Source organism: Grammomys surdaster, unplaced genomic scaffold, assembly GCF_004785775.1.
Source record: "Grammomys surdaster isolate TR1022 unplaced genomic scaffold, NIH_TR_1.0 125982, whole genome shotgun sequence".
Lineage (NCBI taxonomy): Eukaryota > Metazoa > Chordata > Mammalia > Rodentia > Muridae > Grammomys > Grammomys surdaster.
The window spans coordinates 1,108,663-1,117,033 of NW_021620798.1; the positions used below are offsets into that span (position 1 = coordinate 1,108,663).

The following is an 8,371-nucleotide window of genomic DNA, read 5'->3' on the forward strand; positions in this document are numbered from 1 at the left end:
CCCTTCCCTTCCTCCTTCCTTCTCTCCTTCCCTCCTTTCTTTTCTTCCTTGCTGATGCCTGTTTGTTTTTAAATGAGAGAACAGGAAAGGCTGTGGATTTGGAGAGGTATAGAGGGTTTGGAAAGAGTTGGGAGAGGGGCAACCATAATTGGACTATATTGTATGAAAGAAAATCTGTTTGCAATTTTAAAAAATAAAATAAAATTTAAAAGAGGAAAAACGAATGACTATTTCAAGGCACATTTAACTCAATATAAAGAATCCAATACAAAAGGATCCCAAACAAAGAAAGAACACATTCCCCCATTTAACAGCAACGAGCATGCTGTTTAATATGTGACTGTTGAATGAGATGGTTTGCTGAATAATGGAGTGATTCTCATCATAGACAATACTTTATACAATGTGGTTGTGAGATGAGTGCTTACTTCTCCTGAAGTTTAAGACCACATGTTCATATTAGCACAGTTAAGGTTATTTACAGTTTCCACAACTGTTTTAAGAACAAAACCCTGATAAAAAACCACATAGGTTTAAGGTTCCATTATGTAATATAGAGCTCAGAGCTAATTGGAGAAATATATGCCCTACCTGTATTGGTAGCTATGTCATGATTGTCACATGGCTATTGGAAGTTGGTTCTTAGTATGAAAATCCTTTAAAAGTCAAATTCACCTCATTTGAATTAAGACCCAGTAGTCCAATGTCATGAAGTCCACAGTCTTATTGGCATAATTGATGTGCAGTGTCTTGAAGTTACTGTGCTCAAGGTTAAGAGCTATACATATTCCAGTTTTACACTTCCAGAATTTTAAGTGCTCATGATTTAAAATTTTCCATCCTACAAACTATCTGAAGACACAGTGCACTACAGACTTGAAACTTCTGTTTCTCTCTCTATTTTCTTCAAATAGAAACATTTCTGAAGTGTCTATGTGTCCTAGGAGTGCAATTTTTCTCAGGTGGCCCCTTCTTTGCGATAGTCCGGTGGCACCTGAAGCAAGGAAAAGAGAAAGAGGCTGAAACACAAGGTTCATCTGGTAAGTTTTATATTAACCAGTTATAAGCTGGGCATTATAAGAATGTGACTTGTGACTTTTTGGGTCAAAAAGTTTGAATCTTGGTGCAAGTACTTGGCTGTCCCAACACAGCTTTTTCGAAGTGGGACTATCAGGGAAGCATGGCCTGGGGAGGATGATTTGTTTACCTATCAGGTGTAAGCAAGCATTCAGTTCATTTGGGGCTTCTTCTAGTTTGGCTTTAGACTGGTCCAGTTCACCTTTCAGTTTTAGGAAAAAGAAGTTGATTGCTGGGCTTCCCATCGTTGACCTCAGCTGTGTCACACTCGACTGCTAGACTTGTTTGATGCACTGGATTTGAGTCTTGCATCTCTTATTCTATGATTGCTAGTCATTCAACAAGAATGTTTTGGCTATGTACAGATACTCGATGTTGCTGATTTAGTTTTTCTTCATATTCCTTTAAGCCAGTCACATCATTTGAGTGGACATCATCTGTGGACTTTCCCTTGAACATGTTTCATGTTGTTTCCATCTGAGAATTAACTCATCACATTCCATAATGCTTTGTTTCACTTAGATGGATTTTTTAGATAAGAAGTTCTTCATTGTTCATCTTGAACTCTTTCCAGTCAGGCCAAAGCCACTTGGGGACTGCCAGTCACACAGGTCAAGGATACCCAGCCACTGGTCCTCCCTCATTCTGCCACAGCAGCCCTGGTGCTAGCCTTTATTTGCAGGTCTCACAGCCATACCTAGAACAACAAAATTTTAAGGATGAGTTTGTTTGGTTTTTGGAATTGGCTTTTAACCCTTGTTAGATTTAAAGCTGCTGGGACCAGAGGAAACAGTTTAGGGATGGAGTGCCCTTAGTGATGGAGATGGGACTCTTCTGTCAATCTTGTAAGACCATCACCAAAACAAACATGCAAACCAAACCAAACAACCAAAAAAAAAACCCCACTTACTTATGAAAAATAGGTGGTGTACATTTCTAATCCCAGTACTTGGGAAACTGAGGTAGTAGAGAGAATTTAGCTAAAGGCCAGCCTGGACTACATTGTAAGTTTCAGACCATACAACTATACGTAGACGAATTTTATTGCACAAAAGTCAAAATCAATAGGCAAGGAAGGAAGGAAGGAGCTAGTTGATTAGGATTGATGACATTTTTGACAATTTTAGAAATTTAATCATTACATTGAGGCTGGCAAGTTGTTCTTAATGTTCCTGGACAAAATGGTTAAAGCTAAAAACACTTCAAGGATTTGTATTCTTAGCTGAAGAGCCAATAATGACCTAAAAACACTGAAGAAGAACCTTACTTCCTATACCCAGAAGGATGAGATTGCTGAAAATAAAATGTAGAATTTCATCTTGCAACAAGAAGAATTGCAGCCTAGATTGTACCTCTGGCCTCATAAAGTATCTACTGTGAGGATACTATGACTGCACTTATTGGGAATAAAAGTCAGGTCTTTTAATTTGGAATGGAGACATGTGTAAATAATATATAAACAAAATTGAGGACACTGAGCCTCCCATCCAAGTACTAACCAACCAGGAGCCTGCTTAGTTTCTGAGATCAAATAGGATTAGATAAGAACACTGAGTCTCTAAATTTGGATAAGCCTTTTTCTTTTTCTCTCCTTCTATTCTTGACCAGATGCAGTCACTTTCCTACCTCTAGTAGTATTGCTCCCCATGGATTCTTTACTCCAACCTGAGGGAATTAGCCCTGCAGGACAAAAGGAAACTAGAATATTCTCCTCTGAGTAGGTTGCTATGTAGTGTAATACTGATTTTCCAGTCCTATGTGTTAATGAAAAGTAAGGATGTATTGTGACGCCTTGTAGAAATTAACTAGTTACTAAGGTAATATCAAAATATAAATTAAAATTGAGGAACTACCCTTCCTGAGTAGACAGTGCTTCTCCTAGAAGACCTGAGTTATTAAATGAAAATCATGATGTAAGGCATCATATTCCTTTCTGCCAGTTATTGATCAAGGAGGCCTACAAAGCAACACAACCTACTGCCATTGCTCTTGGTTATCCCTCCAAAATACATGACAATACTCTATGACTAAAGACACTCTACTTGCCAGGCAGTGGTGGTGCACGCACTTGGGAGGCAGAGGCAGGTGGATTTCTGAGTTCGAGGCCAGCCTGGTCTACAGAGTGATTTCCAGGACAACCAGGGCTGCACAGAGAAACCCTGTCTCGAAACCAAAAAAAAAAAAAAAAAAAAAAAAAGACACTCTACTAAACTCTCTACCTGTTGGATAGCTGTCATAGTACTAAGAGGTGCTGTGCAGATTACTATAGAAAAAAATGGCCCAAATAAGCACTGAACCTTGCATGCTACCACGATGACTTGCTAAGCAAGAAGCAGTTGTATGTAATCCCAATCATAATCAAGCAAACCTGACTAAGGATTATGGTAGATAAAGTTTTATATTAGCAGGAATTTCACTTTTTTATGCCTCTTTCCACTGCATCATCAGACCTTATACTTCTAAGTCTATCACAATTCTTGGTTAAGTCAGTAGCCATGAAGAAATACCTAAGATTTTTAAATAAATAAAATTTGGGGCACATTTAGATGTATAATATATAATTCAGAAGAAACAAATAAAATTGTAGGAAACTGATTACTTCTTAGATAAGTAATAGACAGTGGTGGGACAGGAAACTATTGATATTTTCTAGAAGTCATATTTAGGTATTATTTTATGTTTGTATGTGTGAAGTATAAGATAAGATATTTGCCATTCTTTAACTGCTAAGGGAACAGAAATCACAAAACGACCATCAACTCATAGTATGTGCAACTTCCAACTTAGATGTCATCTTTAGTTATGTGAACTTGGCCTCTATGTGGATGAAGTATGTTACAGAGATCCCTCTAGATGCCAACCTCTGATGATGTGAATTAATGTGTGCAGGTGGCTTTCAACTGGCCAGCTAATTTCTGCAATATAGGAAATGACTGTAATTTCTGTTTCTGCATCTGGCCGCAAAAGAGAAAGTGGCCCCAATTGCCTATTGAATTTATGGAGATGAGATCTCAAGTATCTCAGGATAATTGTTGGATGAAGGGAAAGGCTTTGCCAGAAAAGCAATTTTAGTACTTCCCTCTCTTACAAGATACTTTGAGACAATTTTTGTGTTTAATTTTCAAGGTACTGTGCCTTTGAACATCTCCATTCTCACTGTGAGACTGTGATTTGTCTTCATTAATGCACTTAGGTCCAGTTCCAGTCTTCCAGGTCACTGAAACATGTTCTACATAGTGAGCTTGCTGTCTCATTTGCCCTGGTTTAGCTGTATGTTTATCTGGCTACCACGGTTCCAGTATATCTCCTGTTCTTGATTATTATATGTTTATATGCCTCTTTTTTGTTCATTTATCTCTTTCATCACTACCCTGAACCTTTTTTTGTGATTGTTTTGCTTCGCACTCACACATTTTTCTCTCTATTGCCCATTCATTTAAGAAGTATTCACCGAGCAGCTATAATATGCATTAAAACATGACACTCCCTGAGACACAGACTCTTAACAGTCTAATTGAGGTGACATACAAATGATGAATAGAAATAGTAATTAACTACAGTTAATGATGTAATGACAAAATTATTTCTATACAAGATGAATGCTACAGGATTAAAAATAAAGGTAACATGTGTTTATTGTAGGAAATGTGTAAGGTACAGAAAGTAGTTTTAAAATAATATGAAATTTCAGTTAGATTATTTGTATTGAATCCTAGCTCTCTCTTTAGCTCTATAGCCTTGGACGAATTATATCACCTTTTTGAGGCCCAGTTTCTTTACTCATTAAATGAAGATAATAATATTAGTTCCTTACCCAAGTGGGTTAATAAGCATACCTCTGAGCCTAGCACAATACAAGTAGTACTAGATAGAGTAATTATGACCACCATCAGCTTTTGGTATATAGCATTCAAAATTTTTGACAATTATTTTATGATTCTTGTGACTTGACATATTTTTCTTCATTTTTTTTCACATTTTTCTTAGTTTGTACAAGTTCATTTGCATGGCTTCTTAATGTCATTGCCCCTTTCTGGAATGATCTCTCTAATTTCTCCTTTATTACTACCTGCATTTATTTATTTATCTATTCATTTATTTATCCCTTTGGGATGCTATTTATGAAGTCCAGTAAACTTTGTTAAAGTATCAGGGAAACAAGAAATAGAAAAATAAGAATTTATTTTCTAGAAAGTTTGTGTAAAAAGGGTGCCTGTTCTAGTTATAGATAACAACGAAACTAGTTTCTGCTACTCTTGAGATAACCAACCCTTCCCCTTATTTGTAAATGGCTGTATATCATACAACTGTAGATCACAGATGTCAATGAGCTCTGTAAACTAGTTGCAAAGGAGAAAATGACAGGATCTAGGTTTATAGAGATAATGGTTTCTATTTTATTAGTGGGCAGTATAGGACAGACTATCATTTTCTTTTTTGTTTCTTTTTCATTCCTTCTTGAAGAAGGTAATTTTAATTATTCTTCTTGCTTTTGCTTACTTTGTCAGGAATAATTTAATCTATGTTTACAACTAACCATAAGTCAAATTTGTGTGATGCAGTAAACCATTTAAGCATTTGATGTAATAAATGTCATCACTCTAAAAATGAAAGCATGACCCTCTTATCTGTGTAGCTGGAGCCCACCATTGCACCAGTATATCCTCTACAGACAATTGGAATTCATAGCCTTTGGTCTGGACTGACAAACTGATATTTAGATTGGAAACATAATTTTCTGAAATATTATAAAAAGAAATACCCTGCAAAGTATTAGCACGTGTCTATATATTTCCAGATTTTTGTTTGTTTGCTTGCTTTTTGAGATATAGTTTCTCTGTGTAGCTCTGGCTGTACTGAAACTCACTCTGTAGACCAGGCTAGTCTCCAACTCACAGAGATCTGCCTGCCTCTAAGGTTTAGTACTTCCTTAGAATTTGACAATATCAAGTAGAAATTCTCCATTATTTTTGTTAGCAGAGGAAAGGATCATATTCATATAGTATTTTGCTTTTTTCAAATAGAAATATGAAATGTTAGAGGGTATTGAAAACAAAAATACTGTAGAGCTGCTAATAACTAAACCTAGGTTATTAGTTATGGGGTTTAGTATTCGTCACTTTTGAATGTGTTTGAATTTTTATGTAATGAAAAATAAAAACAAGTTAAAACAGCATTCTGCTTGTAGTATATTTTTAAAATTCCTTTTTGCTTATTTGACATATTTACTTGTGTGTGCGCGTACACACACACATACACACTCCATGGATATACACTTACTTTTGAAGGCCAGAAGAGGGGTTCAGATCACCTTGAGGTAGTTACAAGTAGTTGAGAGACAAGTGACTTGGGCATTGGGAACTGAAGTCAAATCCACTGGAAAGAGCAGCACGTAGTCTTAACCTTGAACTCATCTCTACAGCCCTTCTTGGTTATTTTTGTAGATAGGCTCTCCTGTAGCCCAAGCTAGTCTTGAATTCACTGTGTGGCCAACACTGTCCTTGAATTACTGATCCTCCTGCCTTTACCTCTAGAGCTCCAAAGAGATACTGGCATGCATCCTTGATTCCTGACTTGTTAAAATACTTATTTTATATTAAAATACTAGGCATTTTGATGGCCTAAGAATTTTCATCTATTAACTGGGAAATCTATAAGATCATGTAGAATTTTGAACTTTTTAAAAAACTATTTCAAATATTTCAATTTTACCAAAAACCCATGTGAAGAGAATTATTATTATCATCATTTTTGTTATGCAGATAAGAAAGGAAATCTTGGGAAGTGACTTTTCTACGGACACTGAACTGCCTAATACTAGCAGATAGAACAGAAGCCAGTTTCTTTGACTGTCATGACAGAACTCTGGTAACGTAAAAACCAGAGGGACAACTAGTTTACAACAAAGATGAGTAAATCTTGTCGTAGTCTTGTGATTACTAGGATGCTATGTTATGTGATAGCCACATACATTTTATGTATAAAAATGTAAGTTTATGAGGTCGGCTGACAGCTGATGGGATATTTCCATTCATCATTCTTTTGGGTGTGTTACTTTTGTTTTTATCTAGTTTTCCTCATAGTATTGAGTTTTAGTTCTTGTCTGTTCCAACTCACTAGCTGTGGGATCTTGAGCAAATTATCTAACATCTCTTGGCCTCATTCATATCCTTCCACGAAGGGAGGTGGTGTGTGCAATAGTATCTACGTAACTGGAATTTTGACAGGTTTAATTGCATGCACACATGCACATGCATGCACGAACACAGTGCTGCACACATGTGGGGAATATCTGATACCCAGTGCCTAGAATACACTGAAATACTCTGCCTAGAATACACTGAAATACTCTGCCTAGAATACATTGAAATACTCTGGGTGTGGTGGTGCACACCTTTAATCTCAGCATTCAGGAGACAGAGGCAGATGGATCGTTGTATTTTCTAGGGCAGCCTAGTCTACATAGCAAGCTTTCGGCCAGCCAGGATGATGTCTAAAGGGGGGGGGCGCTGTGGGGGTAAGGTAGAGAAATAGCTCAGTGGTTAAGAGCACTAATTGTTCTTGCAGAGGTCCTCAGTTTGATTTCTAGTACTCACATGGCATCTCGAAATCATCTGTTAACTCCAGTTCCAGAGAATCCAATGCCATCTTCTGATGTCCAAGAACACCAGACACACTCATAGTGCATAGACATATAGGAAGGCAAAACATCCATATACATAATATAAAAATAAATGTTTAAAAGCATATGATATAGAGGGGGTGTAACTGAAGGGACAGGGAAGGCAAGGAAGAAGATATCTATAAAATTTAAAAGTCAGTGAGATCATTTGAAGCACTGTCTGACACAGTTACCTCCAAATTCTCATTCTCTCTATTCTCATTCTAAATTACGTAAGAGTATCTATCTTAATAACATAGACATGATCATGTTAATTCTACATTTAGACCTCTCAAGTGGCTTCCTTTATTTCTCAACATTCTATAATCTTTTAGTTAGCCCAAAGCAGAACATTTAGGTCTTTCTAACAAATTTGGAAGTCTTCTAACTTCCTGGAGAATATAAATATCACTGCTATACAAAATAGAGGCTGGTGATAAATTAACACTTCAACCAAATAGGCAAGAGCAAATCAATAAGTAGAAATATTTAAAAGCATATCCTGATATCTTGTATTTTTATAAAATAATTCCGACTGGATAAAAATATTAATAACTGAATTAAGAACAGAAAAGTACAAGTATTTGCTGCACCTCTGTGTGATTAAAAGCTGTGGGAGAGGGGAGGGGATTT

General features: G+C 36.5%; 1 pseudogene; it reads right to left on the reverse strand.

The window, feature by feature from the left end:
- Nucleotides 1-1,052: 1,052 nt before the first annotated feature.
- LOC114609738 lies at nt 1,053-1,635 on the reverse strand (annotated as a pseudogene).
- Nucleotides 1,636-8,371: the final 6,736 nt, after the last annotated feature.